Genomic DNA, 17,293 nt, shown 5'->3' with positions numbered 1-17,293 from the left:
TGCTCAACTGACACTTCTGAGAGGAGTGAGGTAAGGGAGGGCAGGAGATAGTGAGCAGAGAATAGGCAGGAGGAACCTCACATTGCAGTGCAGCTCTGAGAAAGTTTCGTCTGAGTCACAGCAGTGATTACCTGTCTGAGGTGTTGTCCTCGTGCAGGATTGCCAAGAACTCCTGCCCCACTCTGCTCACTAGTTCCCTGGGAACAGTCAGGAGAACGTGTGGCTTTGGCATGGATACTTCAGTGAAAACAGTAGATGTGATTCTACTTCTCACAGCAAGTTTTCTCTTCAGAAGATCTGAGTGACACTCTTCCATGACTGCCACAATTAGTAGAATTTACACTTCTACAGTTTTCTGTGCTGTACCTGTTCAATGCACATGGAATATTCGACACTTGGAAAAAAAAGAATGACATACATTCAGATAAATTATTTTTTTGAGAATGAATTTTGTCCTAGACAGATATCTCTAAAATAAATACTTATTATTTTAATGGAATAGGTCAGAGAAGAGGTCCCCTGAAAACAGGGGAACTCTCCCAATCCTGCAAAAAGGCAGGGGGACAGGGAAGAGCATCCATGGAGCAGAAGGTACAGTGTGTGAGGCACACTGCAAAACAAGGGCAGATTAACAGCCATTAACTTCCAGAAGGGAGTAGCCACTGTGGAAGAAGGCTGATGCCGCTGCTCAGGGCAAATTGTAGACACAACTGTGAGAACTCAGAAGACTGACTTGTGTGGCATAGCCAGGGTGGAGGCTCATCCAGTGCCTGCATGAGCTGGGGGTGCTGGATGCCAAGCTCAGGATGGAGAGATGCATGTGCACCTGTGCATGGCTGGGAAACTGTTGCCCTAGCTAATGATGGCAGATGAAAGAGGGTCAAAAACACTGAGGAGCTGACAAAAATGACAGACACTAACACTTCATAGAAAGAGCTGGATGTTCAGTCACACAGGAATTTCTGAGCCAAGCCTTTAAATTGGATAGCTCCAAAGAACACAAGGTTGGTCTGTCTGTACGTCAGTCTGTAGGACTATAGGTCCAGTGGAAATATCTTCAGCACCCTCCTGCACAGAAGACAGCAGCAGAGCTGTCAGTGCTGTGGGGACCTGCCTGGCCAAGCACACAGACACACTGGTGAGCTGATTGCTGAAGTAAAGGCAGCTCTAGAGGAGAGACATGGACACTGCAAGGACTCAGGCAGGTGCACAGACTCATAAGGGATGCTGGAGCTGAACTGTGACTGTAACTCCTGAGAAGCAAACGTCTGCATTTCTGAAGGACAGTACTTTTGAGTGACATGTTCTGAAACTGACCTGGCTTGGCAGAGGAAGGCAGAGTTGTTCATTTAGGGGTGTTTTTTAAAAGCAAGCTCTCTTGAAGGCTCTCTCCCTTGTGCACTTGGTATGGAGAATTCACTCTCTTGCTTTTGAGCTTGGTAAAAGCTCTCTCTCTGGGCTTTTGGCATTCAGACATTTTGGGCTGCTGGCCCTTCTCGCTGCACAGATGGTAGTAGACATGGGACCAGGAGATGCTGGAATCACCAGGGGCATAGAGAATGGGAGCCCACTCCTGAAGGCAGGGTCCTATGCTGGGATGTGTGACTCCCTGGGCTCCAGCCTCTGGGATGCCATGATCCACTGCAGCATGGCGCATGGGTCCTGGACTGCTACATGGACACTGAGAGCAGTGCACCAGATCCTGAAGGGTAAAGCTGCTGTGAGAGGATGGTGACTCTGAAACCCACAAGTGCATGTTCCAGAGAGGGTGGAGATCTGTTTGCATGACTGACAGACAAGGAAATGAGGAACTTCTGGGCATGGTTTTGGCTTGTAGCCATTTGGGGAGCAAGAGAAGTTCTGGGTCTTGTGGGAAAGAAGGCCTCAGAATGGAAGTGCTCTCAGTATCTCCAAGGTTGTAACCCTATTAATAAAAACCTGTTTCCCTCTGGCTGGTGTAGCTCAGTGGATTGAGCGTGGGCTGTGAACCAAAGTGTCGCAGGTTCGATTCCCAGTCAGGGTACATGCCTGGGTTGCAGGCCATGACCCCCAGCAACCGCACATTGATGTTTCTCTCTCTCTCTCTCTCTCCCTCCCTTCCCTCTCTAAAAATAAATAAATAAAATCTTAAAAAAAAACAAAAACAAAAACCTGTTTCCTTCAACACAAATTGTTGAGTCAAGTGGATTCAAGGTGCCAAGTGGCCAAACCCCAGTTTGCACAATTGCATTAATACTTGGTAAGACTGAGTGACTAGCTATTTTATTTATTAATTCAGAAAATTGATCTAGAGCAATAAACATTTGTTGACTATGAGCTATAGCAATCTATTTGACATTTTACATAAATTTCATCATAAAAGTTCTGTGACTTTTAGTTTAACAAATGAAAAACTAAAATCTGTTTTTTGTAGAGACAGTATGGATTAATTGAATGACTAGCCCATTAATGCATACTTGTGGAGAGCCTCCAAGGAAATTTTGTATTTGATTGGATGCCTGGAATTTACTAAGGATTGTCCTTTATCAGGATAAAATGGTATTAAGCCACTCTTGCCATAAAATTTGGGAGATTTTGACAAGGAGTCCTATAATCAAGTGAAGCCTAGGATGATGTTATATATAAATATGCATGAGAAAATAACATTGAAGGAATTTATTTTAAAATTACTTTTTATGATGTCTTTTAGGTTCATTATCATTATCATCTATTAGAGCATAAGTAAATATATGTTACTGAGAGGCTTAAGAATACAGGGGAGAAACGGGAACCGGCAAAAATGTCAGCAATAGCAAATGAAGATGCATGAAGTATTTGACACTAAAATAAGACTAAAGACTTGACACCCTACAAGAGATAGGGTAACTAAAAAATATTGAATAACCACAAGAGGAAGAAAATTAAAAGACAAAATTAAAAACTTAAAACCAATAATTATTAAGAAAAATAAAATGATTACATTATAAAAAGTCAGCTTACCCAACTACAGGTTTGAAGTCTTCAGAAGACAACCAAAGAATTCATAACTCCAAAGAAATTCTTTTAACTTTTCTAGAAAACAATGGGAAACATTTTTACATCCCCCAGTTTGTTATAGTGTATTTATTCGACATAAAATAATATCTAAGTGAAGAGTCCATGTTCTGCACAATAGATTCTACAGATATTCAAGTGGTCATAGCAGGGTGCTGGGGGAATGCTGACAAGCTTATATTAAAGTTCCTTCTGACTTTTATTACACAATAAAAGCTAGTTAAGAGATTGTGGTTTTTTGCTTTGAGGATTTATAGTTGTATCTCCAAATAAGATGTATATTTTACTGTAGTTTTAAATAGCTGTATCCCGGATAGCTGAATCATGATTATAGCATATTTCCTCCATGCAGATGGGAAACTTTTATTAATTCTACTGTGTTTTTCATTTCAAAACTTCAGAGTCATTTATCAAACATTAATTTATTTGTGATTAAAATGGGTTATCTGTTCAATTAAAACATAAAGTATATTGAGATAGATTTACTAAAAATTTAGCTGTACATATATACTATATTAATGTGCATTGAAATGAAAACACCTATAACATCCGTAGATACAACATAGAATGCCAAAATCCAAAAATAATATAACCATTACTATACACAAAACTATTTAGATTAACAGTAATAAAGAACAAATGTTGAGAATTAACCTCATAAAATATGAAAGAAAAAATAATTGAATTAATTAAAATGATTAATTAAATATTAATTTTAAAACAGTATAGTGAAAACAAATATAAATTTAAAATACTAACTGTAATCTATTTGTGCTCCTTTTGCAGTTATTGATATTTAACATTAAATATGTTTGTATTTGTTTAATGATATAACTTAGATAACTTTATCCAATTTTAATTTACACAAACCACACAATTTTATCAGTAAACACATAATTTAATCTGTGTGCTAAAAATTATTGACATTTGCTAAGAATTTAATCACATACAAAAAATACTAAATTATGATATTCATTCTACCATTCTGAACCAGTCAAAGAGCAATTCTTCAAAAGGATATGTTCTTCTAAAAGTTTTATAAAAAATGTATGCAGGGACCCTGACTGGCTTTGCTCAGTTGGTTGGGCATCATTCGTAAGTGAAATGTCGTGGATTTGACGCCCAGTCAGGGCACAGTCCTGGGGTGTGGGTTTGGCCCTAGGAACTAGGGGCAACTGATGGATGTTTCTTTCCCTCTCTTTCTCCCTCCCTTCTCTATCTAAAAATAAATAAATATATATATTTACATATATTTTTATATATTTATTTACGTATAAATATATATGTTTAAAGATGAATGAAGGCATCATTAAAATAATCAAAATATTAATTCTACCTTAATACATATTTCTCATGTGATTTCAGTACTGTTGATGTCTTATTTTGTTTAGTGGACTTATTTCCAATCTTCTCCTTTGGCTTCTAAGGACATTGAAACTAAAGATAATGTCTTGTAGGTAATTTTTTTGCTTAATGTTGAATAGATTTACATGAAGACAATAAAGTAAACTTATCAAAGGATAGGCCTGCTTATTGTCAGATCTGACTGGGCTGCCATTTCTGGAAAAAATGTATGGGATAATATGGTACCTATATAATATGGCCGTTAGAAGAACTAAATTTCAGAATATACGAAAGTACCTATAGGCTGTTGAATGTAGTAATTGCATGGTACATTCTGTTGTTTATTTATTAGTGGATACATACTCAGTAATTGTTGGCTGATAAAGCAGATACAATAAGATGGATATTATTTGAGATAGAAAGTCATACTTCTCACCATTGGATATTTTAAATCATATGCTTAAAAACTCAATGCAAATATGAGAAGAAAATATAAGATACAGTTTTTGAAACCATTATATTTTGCCACAGACTAGGATAAAATTATTTCAGTTCTAAATGAAGCACCATTGTATATGTAATGGAATAGTGTCCAAATAGTATTTTCTCTTATGATGTAACTAAATCTCATTTTAAGATGTATTTACTGTAAATTAGATGATTTTGAAAAAAATATGATTATCACAATTATTGGGCTTTTAATGAACTCTCCTTGAATATATCCTTATCAATAGATCTATAAACTTAATGTAGAAAAAATTGTATTGTCATCTGTTATTTCTTCCAAATTCTTAGCTTGTCAGCAGCATTGTTTCTATGTAAGGTTGAAAATAAGAATTTAAAACATTAGGTGTTTTCCTGGCAAGGTCACACTGAAATGTACAGGTTGAGCAAGGATTAGATAGGAAGGTTTTACCTAAGGTATTACTTTCATTCCAGATCCTTGCAGAATTGCACAATTCTACCTTGCTATGCTTAGTCTCAGCAGCTGTATACAAAATGAGATTTATCATGTAAACCAATTCCTTCACCTCTGAATGGTTTTCAAAAATCAGTTACATACAATCTTCTCCCACAATAGTACTTACCTACATTCTCAAAAAGAAGAAATAAAAAAGAAAAAGAAAGAATAAGGGAAATATACTGTTCATGTGAACTAGGTTATTTTTAAATTTATTTTTATGATAATTTAATGCCATAAGATATATTTTTAACTTCTTTAATAAAAATAATAAAAAATCTTTTGGAAAGGGTAAAAGCAATACAATAGGGTATAATCTGAAAAACTCCTTCCAGCCTTTTCCAAATAATATAACCCTGCATATGAGAACACTGTAAAAATTTAAAATTGATAAGCTCTAATTTTTAAAAATAAGCTTTTATGAAAAGTTAATTGAGACAAGGGGCCACAAATGTCAAAGTCATGAAACTAGAGAAAATGGAAGAATTCGAGTTGTAGGGAGAAAAAAAATCCTTTGAGACTACAAGGGCTGAGCTACCTAGTATTGAAAAAACTGCTTATAAAGCAAACAAAGAAGGAACAGAATAATTATGTGTTAGCTACCTTAAATACACTATAAATATAAACAATAACTAAGTTTGTTAAAATGTCATGCCATATTTCCAGTTAATCTTACTTTATCATCATCATGATAATGGTGATTAAATCCTGATTTTTCCTAAAGAAAACCTTCCTATGAGTTTCTACTTTAATAGATTTATTCTAATGTAATTCGCAGTCTTGATACAATAATGTTTAAGTTTTATCGAGTCAGCTTGGACTTGGAAATTGAATTTGAATTTCCTCACCAACTTTGTAATATTTAATTCAATGATACAGCCTTCACAGATCTTGCAAATATTAGTTTTGTATGGATAGCTCATATTTACACGGAGTTAGAAAAAAATATGGTTTATTTTCTTGCCTTACTTTTGAGTGCAAATCAAGATTAGTATTTCCTATGGGAAAATAATTTAGTGTAAAAAGCAGCCTTTAGGTATATTTCTCACTGTTAACAATTTCTTATGTATTAATCCAGAAATATGATCTTTTAACTTTATACAAGGGGAGATAGATATATTTTTATAGGCAATATATTCTCTAATTTGCTTTATGTGCACCAACATATCTTGGATGCTGAAACACCACTAAGGCTCAACTGTCAAGCACACTCAGATGCTTTATATATCTTACCCAGTGTGAGCACTCATTCAGCATCAATATTTGGGAATTCCCTAAACCATCAGGCTTAGCTTCCTAAAAAATCTCCTTTTCACAGTTGACATGATATGTATTTCTTTTTCTAATGAAAAAGTACACATATATAATATATACATGTGCATAATGATAAAACTTTAGACCATGAAACTGTTGTTCATAGAATAAACATTAGTATAATTTTCTATGACATTTTTACATGAGAAGCTGTGCAAAAGAAGAAAAAATTTTTTTTCAGTATCTGGTCATGAATATCCTAGTTGTTTACCTGAGACGACCCTTCAAGTCAAAGTTTTCAGTTATACTAAGTAAAAAAAAAATGGAGCAAGAATATCGTATAGGCTCATCTTGCCCTTTCTTTATGAGCCCTTTCTCAATGATGTTTCTTGCTAAACCTATGTTCAATATCATCATCCTTTTTAACATAAAAATTCAAGCACACATTGGCCTCCAAGACAAATCTTTTTTGCCTTCCTTGTTGATGTAGATTATATTCTCATGAAATATATACTTATAAATGTACACAGAAATATACATATGATTCCTGCATTTGTGTGTAAATGCATATGTGTAGTGTGTATTTATTTTTGTTTACAAGTATATATATTTGATTAAATCATTTTAAAAGTAGGAAATCAATTTTTATTTTCTGTTTTGAATTATTATAAAAGTAGTATATTTATAATAAATATATTTTACAGAATGCCCATAAAACATTTATCCAAACCTACATCAACTTCTAAGACAAGTGACATATTTAAAAATTCTTAATCTTATCAACATTTTTATTAAAATATAAAAAGTATACATTTTATACACTTTACTTTTTAAATTATTTTATTGTTCAATTACAGTTGTCTGCATCTTCTCCCCGCCCCTCCCCCTACTCCAGCTCATTTTTATATACTTTAAACAAAAAATGTACTGAGAATGAAGCAAAAATGAACATAAAAGTTAGAGATAAATACAACCTTTTATTTATAAAATGGGATTTTGCACTCAGACTCTGCTTATGAGTATGTTTGTGGGTATAACTCTCTTATATATACATTACTATTATATTTATAACTCTTTATATAACATATATGTTATGTTATATAGTTATATATGTTGTATAACATATATGTTATGTTAGGTCTATAGAAAATATAAAATATATAAAATATAATGTATATAAAATATATTTTATGTTTTATGAAGTTATATTTGTATAATTCTTTAAACGTGATTATTATATGTAGTCTCATGAAAATAGCAACACCTCTCCATTTAAATAACTTCTTTAGGACCCATTACTTGTTTTCTTTCTTAGATTGTATATCATTTATCCATAGCAATTTTTTCACATATTGAGTTATATTTTATGGCATTGCTCTTACATCATTTTTGATTAGCCATTACTGATTTAACTCACCATGTAGGGTAGGAAACTGTTCTTCATAGGATAAATATTAACATCATTTATTTTCTATGACATGTTTATGTGAGATACAGTGCTGCTAACATAATTACAGGATGGTCTAGAACTATTAATTCCACAAAGTTCATTGTGATTTTATTAGAATTCTGTGGATTATCATGGTTACCAATTAATTTATACAATGTAATGAGCTCTTCATTTTGTTCATCAGGAATTAAAAGGATGTCTATATTATAGCTTTTTTATTTTAGAGGTTCAGTTATCCTCAATTTTTCTAATCATAGTGGTAGTGATACTGGTTTCTACATACAATGCCTTCACATTTTTATTAAGATAACAGAACTAAAAGGACATTGCTGACATAAAAATTATCTAATGTGAAATGTTATAGCATTCTGTGTGAAAATATGCTCATTCACAGGTAACACGAATAATGAAAATGATGTTAATGTCATCATATTTTCCTGAGGGCCAGTGTGTGCTTAGATTGCTATGTGGAGAAGGATAATGATGGTGCATGTAGGTTTAGCAAGAAACATCATTAAGAAGGGGTAAGATGAGCTTATATGATATTTTTTGCTCAGTACAACTGATAACTTTGACTTGAAGGGTCATGTCAGGAAAAAATCTAGGTTATTCATGACCAGATATTTAAAAAAATTATTTTCCCCTCTTCTGCACACTTGTAGTATGCAAAATTTACGTACATTGTAGACATAATATGTAGAAATTATCACAACTTTCTATTATTTTAAAAGTTATTCTTCTAGTAGAGTAATTTTCTCCATTGCACTATTTCTTATAGTACATGTTCAATAAATGTTCTCTTCATGAATAAATGGATGAACAGGTGGTATCATTCTGAAGTTTAGACATTCATATTTTCTTTGTGGAAGCAATCCAAAAGCAACAATGAAGATATAATTTAGTCCTAAGGCTAAATACATAACCCATGTGTTAAATCAAGTTGGCATGATATATATCCTATTCTAGTAAACTGTATAATTTCATTCATCAGAAAAGATCTCTCCTCGGCCAAAGTCAGCTCTTTCTCTTAACCTTATCACATGGTTAGAAAGTGCATTCTTTGTTTCATGAATGAGTTTAGCTTGGTTTCTGCTGAATGCTGCCAAATGTGATAGGATGGCAGAGATATAGATGGCTAAGAGAGGAATGTAATCATGAGCTTTTGCAAAATAATTACTAACTCAGACAGGTATTTAGTACTAGATATTATTGGAAAATAGACTTGCAATGACACATACAATGAAAAATGCCCCAGAACCCTGAAATCAACATATTTTCCAAATTTAAAAAATATCCACTGAAGCCCTGGCTTGTGTAGCTCAGTACATTGAGTGCAGGCTGCAAATCAAAGGGTCACCAGTTCGATTCCCAGTCAGGGCACATGCCTAGGTTGCGGACCAGGTCCCCAGTGGGAGCCATGTGAGAGGCAACCACACATTGATGTTTCTCTCCCTTTCTCCTTTCCTTCCACTCTTTCTAAAACTAATTAATTAATTTTAAAAAACTGCTTTCACTTAAAAAAATACCTGCTTTACTTTAAAATATGCCTAGTACATTTTATTGGTGGCCTTTGACTGTAAAAAATATATATGTATATACATGTGTGTGCACTAATTTATTCATATATATGCTCATTTATTTATGTAGCATATTATATACTCTTTTTTATGTCATTAGCTCTTCAAAGCACTGCAGGTTCAAAGAAAAAATAATGCAGAAAGTCTTTCATGGAGGCCATTTGATTCATATTGCTGGTTTGAGAATATGTAAGTATGGATTTACAGTATCCAAATACTGTGTACCATCAGTTTCAAATAATGAAATAAGCTAGCAAAACTGAATATATACTGTTTAAAAGCTAGATAGCAAAATACTTCTCTATATTGAAAATACTGCAAACTATTTTCATGAGCAAACATTTAGTTCTGCTATTTTAAAAGAAAAATATGTATTAAAGGTCACAAAATTATTTAGTAATTTCTAATTAATATTAATAAAAATGATGCCACATCAAATATTATCTGCCTCCCCCATTTTTCTCATTTAAAAAAAAATGTATATTTTATTCCAAGGCCTTGGATATCAATATAAAAATATATTGATGGCCTTGCAAAAATATATAAATATATATTAAAACATTATGTAATGATAAATGCAGAAATACAAGCAAATAAAATTCCTGTTTTACCCTAAGATGTTCATAGAAAATTTAGCTGAAAAGTAGAAAAGCTAGAATATGGAAAAAAAAGAATTCTAATAGAGAGGAAAGCATGTACAAGGTAAGGGAAAAATAACATCCTGGCCCTTTGGCAGCCAATGCTTTCTTATAAGGTTAGCACACATTATTAGTTTGCAGTATTATCATTATAGTTAGAGATGGGAGTTTTTGCTTTTTACAATACCATAGACTGAGAAAATATGGACCCCTTCTGTGGCTTACAATTTTTTAAAAATTAGAAAAATATGGAGAAAGAGATGAGTTTGAAAAGACTTTGTTTGGCATTTCTTGGTTTGTAGCTATATTATTCCAATTTTTGTACCCTTCATTGCATGGCTTTCTTTCATATGAGTTTCCATATGTCTCCAAATCTTTCCTTCTTTATGACAACATCAACCATTGAATTTAGGGCCCTCTGTAACCCAGTATAACCTCACCTTACCTCTAGTGCATCTTTGAAGACTCTTATTTCTAAATAAAGTTTATTGTTGCATGTGTCACCGGCCAGCAGTGACCACAGAATGCTGCGGATGGCTCGCCGAAACACGTGAGAAAAAACACAAATATGCACAGAGACAAACTAGTTTCTGTGGGGAAGTAGGGACGAAATGGCCACCCCCCCTAGTGGGGAGCGCCCTGATTTACCGTCCATACCTGCTTTTATTGGGCTCATTTTGCATAATAATTCACGTGAAGTACATTACTCATTACGTGGAAGTAAGGAACAATAGATAACAAGGAACTCTCTGGGTCTATTTTGAGTCAGGGTCAAAGAGCTATAAGACTTTCAAGGAACAAACTAACCCCCTCCTTGGACCCTTCTCATTCAACTGAGAGCATTCTAAACAAAGAAGGTTTCACAGTAATTTACATGTTCTTTCTTAGGCCTGATCACCCGGGGAATCTGCCCTTTCAGCACAGAACTACACCACCCTGTCATTGTTTCAGGCTTAGGTGGAGCACAGGAACTAAGGCAACCAAGAGATAAGGAGATTTTCTCCCAGACGATGAGAACTCAGGCTATATCACAGCCGAGGAGCGAGGGTCCATCACCCCCTTTTGCTGCAGCCCCCAAAGTCCTTCTTTTGGGGGGCCTCCCAAGTGATCGTGCCTGTCTTAGGTCGTTCCCCCCTTGGGGAATCTTACCCATCTTTGGCTAACCGACCAAGCTTTTTGGGGTTCAGTTATGAATAAAGCAGCAGAAGCAGCATTCCTGCCAGGGAGATAAGCTTTTGTCTCCTTGCTGGCTTATGGTTCCAAGGGCGTTCCCTTAGCCTTAGCCTAGGTGGGGGTTTCAGCTTCTGATACCAGTCAAGGCGGTTCCCAACAGTTTATATTCACAGGTTCTACAGGGGAGAACATAATTCAACCTACCAGACAGAACAAGAGAATTTTTGTGCTACTGCATGACAAAAATCTGCATTAAGCATATACAGAGTCCAAATTTATCTCACCTGTCTGACAAAAGAACTGACAATGTGAGTGATAACATAAAAAGTAATTCCAAACTGGCTGAATTCTCATATCTCCTAAAATGCAAATGAAAAACTGTTTTCTACAGGCATTCATATAACCGAATAGACTACTATAGGAAAATAAAACCAAAGTCAAATGAAACACAAGCAGCTATTTAAAATCATATCATGAAATGAGCCCCCATTAGGGAGAATCAGCTGACACAATGAATAAGCAGAATGCAAGAATTATATGTTTAGATTCAACCCATTGCTGCATTGCTGTGGCTCCCCAAGGTCCTCTTATTCATGGACCCTGATGAATACCTCAAGCAAACACATCAGGATCTTTACTCCCTGGTTCCAATCACCTTTCGATCCTGAGATAGTATTCTTTTTGTGGACATGAACAAAACCTACTTTAAAATAACCTGAAAATTCCCATAGTGATTTTCTTAAGACAATGCCACATATGGTCATTCCTTTAATCGGCCAGTTAGTTATTGCATTCCTGTTTGACTGTATGACCAAGTCACTGGCCATTGGCCATTTCCCATGGGTCAGTAAAAACACATGGGAAAGCAGCACACAATTTTAGCTTACCAAGCTGACTTGTTTTAACCTTGCCATCTGCAACAACATGAGTGGACCTAGAGGGTATTGTGGTGAGTTAAATAAGTCAGATAGAGAAAGAAAAATGCCATATGACTTCATTTTTATGTGGAATTTTATAAAAATAAAAACACACAAGCAGAATACAAATAGACTTACATATACTAAGAACATTTTCATTGTTGCCTGATGTGAAGGGGGCTGGAGGGATAGATGAAACAGGTGAAGGTATTAAAAAATACTAATTGGTAGTTACAGAAAGTAAAGTACAGAATAGGGAATATAGTCAATTATATTGTGATAACTATGTATGGTGTCACAGGAGTACCAGATTTAGAGGAGTGAACACTTAGTAAGTTATACAATATGTAATCACTAGGTTGTTATATGTCAACTGTAACTACAAAATGAAAAATTATTTTAAAGTAAACAAACTATACAGGATTAAGGTGGGTAAAGTTGTTCTTTTTCAAAAGGGAAAATATGCAAGAGCAAAAGAAAATATTTGGTTTTAATCACATGAATATTAATGGTTTATTTTCTATAAATGACACCATAGTAAACCTATAAATGACCAAGAGGTTTATGATAGTTGCAACATAGAATAATAATAGCATTAGATCTAACATATTTTTATTTTATTTTTATTTATTTATATTTTTGTTTCTGAAAGTTTTTTCCATTACTATTTAGTCCCCTTTTCCCATCCCCCCAATCACCACACTGTTGTCCATGTCCATAAGTCCTTTTTCCTTTTTGCTCCATCTGTCCACCTCTTAACCTCCGCCCCCACTAGCTGTCTTCTTGCTCTACATCTAGGAGTCTGTCTCTGTTTTGCTTATTAGTTCAGCTTGTTCATTTGATTCCACATATGAATGAAATCATATGGTATTTGTTTTCCTCTGACTGGCTTATTTCACTTAGCATAGTGTTCTTGAGGTCCATCCATACTGTCGTCACAAACAGTAAATATTTTTTTTACAGCTGAGTAGTATTCCATTGTGTAAATATCCCGTAGTTGTCTTATATACTCATCTATTGATGGACACTTGGGCTGCTTCCAAATCTTGGCTATTGTAAATAACACTGCATTGACCATGGGTGTGTTTATGTTTTTTTCAAATTAGTGTTTTGGGTACCTTCAGATATATTGCCAGAAGTGGGATTGTTGGGTCAAAAGACAAATCCATTTTTAGTTTTTGAGGTATCTCCATACTACTTTCTACAGTGGCTACACCAATCTGGATTCCCACCAACAGTGCAAAAGTGTTCCATTTTCTCCACATCCTTGTCAGCACTAGTTTGTTGATTTATTGATGATAGTCATTCTGACAGGTGCGATATGATATCTCATTGTGGTTTTACATAGGTTTTTATTTAGATTATGAAGAAACAAAGTCCTCATGCACAACTGATAGGAATAGAAATTTGCACAGCCATTTTCTGGACAACATTTAGGAAATGTTTTCAAAGATCCAATAATTCCATTTCTGATATATACCCCTTAGAGAAAAATTTTCCAAAGCTACAAAGAGATATACACAAGGGTATTAACCGCAGCATTGATTAAAAAAGCAAAAACTTGAAAAGAGCTTCCAGGTCTTTTAATTTAAAAATCAATGAACATCCTGGCTGGTGTAGCTCAGTGGATTGAGCATGGGCCTGTGAACCAAAGGGTTGCCAGTTTGATTCCCAGTCAAGGCACATGCCTGGATTTCAGGCCAGGTCCCCAGTAGGGGGTACGCAAGAGGCAACCACACATTGATGTTTCTTTCCCTCTCTTTCTCCTTCCCTTCCCCTCTCTCTAAAAAAAATAAATAAATAATTTTTTTAAAAAATCAATAAATAAAATGTGATATAAGCAAATGATATAATAAAATAAAGCAGACAAAAAGAATGTGCTAAATCTACCTGCATCATCATGGGCCAAAATCAAAACCAGAATATTCAACAAAGAACAGTAAGAAAGAAGCACAGAAGAGAAACTACAGCACAATATAGATCAGGAGTCTCAAACTCATTTTCACCAGGGGCCACATTAGCCTAGAGGTTGCCTTTCAAATGTAATTGAAGGACTGTGATTACAGTCCTGTAATTGAAGGCTCAATGTAACCTTAGGACTGTATAAATGTAACTACTCCTTAACTAGGGGCAAGGAGCTTAGCACCACCTCCGGGGTAGAAACAAGGTGCTGGGCTGGATGAAATAAGGTAGAGGGACAGATTTGGCCCGCAGTCTTTATGTTTACCACCTGTTGTATAAATGTAAAATTTTTAAATAGGTATCTTTGAGGTCAAGAGGTTTAGCATATTGGTAAGTGAAAATGACAAAATTTAAATGAATAAAAATAGAAAAGAAAAATATTTGTGTTATACATTACAAATTTAGATCAACAACACTGTGTGTGACTGACTTAAAAACAAACAAACAAAAAGAAACAACTTATGCCTCATCTTAAGTGACAATGAGCACTGCCGTCCCTGGAGTACAAATATTGTTAACATAGCTACATTGAAACACAGATTACATTTCTATGACAGTGAGGTTATTGCAGTGATGCATGGGTCACCGGCCAGCAGTGATCACAGAACGCTGCGGATGGCTTGTTGAAACTTGAGAAAAACATACAGAGACAACCAGGTCCTGTGGGGGACTAGGAACAGCAGGGCCACTCTTCACATGGGGAGCGCCTTGGCCACCCTCCCTGGTGGGGAGAGCACCCCCTTCCCCCTCCAGAGAGGCTTTTTATTGCTTTCGTTTGCATAAGAATTCAGGTAAAAGCTCATTACTCATTGCTAGGAAGTAAGGATCAAACAATAGATCATAAGGAAGTCTGAGGGCCTATTTTGAGTCAGGGTCAAAGAGCTATAAGACTTAAAGAACAGACTAACTTCCTCCTTGGACCCTTCTCATTCAACTGACAACATTCTAAACAAAGCAGGTTTCACAGGATTTTACATATTCTTTCTTAGGCCTGATCACCCAGGGAACCCGCCCTTTTCAGCACAGAGCTGCACCACCCTGTCATTGTTTCAGGCTTAGGTGGAACAAGGGAACTAAGGCAACCAAGAGATAAGGAGATTTTCTCCCAGACGTTGAGGACTCAGGCTATGTTAAAGCTGAAAAGCGAGGGTCCATCACCCCCTTTTGCTGTAGCCCCCAAAGTCCTCCCTTGGGGGCCTCCCACATGATTGTGCCTATCTTAAGTCGTTCCCCCCTTGGGGAATCTTACCCATCACTGGCTAACTGACCAAGCTTTTGGGGGTTCAGTTATGAATAAAGCAGCAGAAGCAGCATTCCTGCCAGGGATGTAAGCCTTTGTCTCCTTGCTGGCTAACGGTTCCAAGGGCGTTCCCTTAGCCTTAGCCTAGGTGGGGGTTATAGCTTCTGATACCAGGCAGGGCCGTTCCCAACATTGCAGTGGTGACAATGAACATTTTAGCTAGTCTCAATGAGTAAAAACTGGTTGTAAAAAGACTTTCAATATTAGAAAAAATTAGGGAATACATTTTAGATCATTCGCCAAAATAGTAATGTACTCCTTAGAATTCTGGAGTCCTCAAGTAAATTGCTTGAAAAATTATAGGTAAGATTTTAATTTACTTCCCCTAATTCTCTTATAGACTTAACCTTACCTTTTATAAAAGTTCAATATTTATGGTCTTGAATTTTATCTAATTCTTACAGAAGCCCATCCTGGTAGTTTATTATTACCACAAAAATATTAGATGTTAAAAAGCCATCATGTGTTTGTACTGTTTACCAGCATAAGGTTGTGATGATGTGCAAAATGGTCAATGGCTCTGAATGAAGTGAATAAAAACAGCCTTGCAGAATAAGCAAGAAAAAAGAAAAAATGAAAAGAAGTTTGATAACCTATATTCTTAGTTTAACTCCTGTCAAAATCCCAGGGTTGAACTTCTAACTAGAGACTTTTATAGAGGGTTAATCTAACAAACAAGTTACAGCATAATTTAATTCTGATAAGCAAAAATTTTATCTAAGTATTATTGCCTAAAATTTGTAAGTTTTTGAAAGGCCATAAGGAGAAAGATACCCTAGCATTTTACTGATAATTCAAATTTTTAACTTTCTTCTTTATTTTTAAGTATATTTTATTGATTATGCTATTACTGTTGTCCCAATGTCTTTCTCCCCTTTATCCCCCTCCTCCCTGCACCACCCCCACCCTGCATGTTCCTGTCCATGTCCATTTCCTCCCCCCGCTTTAGTTCAAATCCATAGGTTGCCATATAAGTTCTTTAGCTTCTCCATTTCCTAAACCAGGAGTGTCAACCTCATTTTCACCAAAAGCCACATCAGCCTCATGGTTGCCTCCAAAGGGCTGAAATAATTTTAGGACTGTATAAATATAACTACTCCTTAACTGTTAAGGAGTTGAAATTGCATTCTGCCCTTTAAAGGCAACTACAAGGTTGATGCAGACCCAGCAAAAACAAATTTGACACCCTTGTCCTATACTCTTCTTAACCTCCCCCTGTATGTTTTGTGCCTGCCTATTGGGCTTCTTATTCCCTGTACCTTTTACTCCTGTTCTCCCCAGCCCCCTCCCCAATGATAATCCTTCATGTGATCTCCATTTCTGTGATTCTCTTCCCTGGAGAATCACAGAAATGCAAGGAAGTGAAGTGTTTCTCCTGTTCTAGTTGTTTTAGTTTTTGTTTTTTATTTTTAGTTTCAGTTGTTGATAGTTGTGAGTTTGTTGTCATTTTACTGTTCACAGTTTTTGATCTTCTATTTCTTAGATAAGTCCCTTTAACATAACATATAATAAGGGCTTGGTGATGAGGAACTCCTTTAACTTGACTTTATCTGGGAAGCACTTTATCCGCCCTTTCATTTTAAATGATAGCTTTGCTGGATAGAGTAATCTTGGATGTAGGCCCTTGTTTTTCATGACTTTGAATAATTGTTCCCCATCCCTTCTTGACTGTAAGGTTTCTTTG

The 17,293-nt window shown here is 35.4% G+C and overlaps 1 non-coding gene across 1 annotated transcript; it reads left to right on the top strand.

Moving 5' to 3' along the window:
* Nucleotides 1–16,094: 16,094 nt before the first annotated feature.
* On the top strand, nucleotides 16,095–16,164 carry LOC114491233. The gene has a single exon (XR_003684038.1). It is a non-coding gene; the product is annotated as a small nucleolar RNA Z40 (small nucleolar RNA).
* Nucleotides 16,165–17,293: the final 1,129 nt, after the last annotated feature.

The sequence above is a fragment of the Phyllostomus discolor genome, chromosome 2 (assembly GCF_004126475.2).
Source record: "Phyllostomus discolor isolate MPI-MPIP mPhyDis1 chromosome 2, mPhyDis1.pri.v3, whole genome shotgun sequence".
NCBI classification, from domain to species: domain Eukaryota; kingdom Metazoa; phylum Chordata; class Mammalia; order Chiroptera; family Phyllostomidae; genus Phyllostomus; species Phyllostomus discolor.
This window is presented reverse-complemented; position numbering and strand designations above follow the sequence as displayed.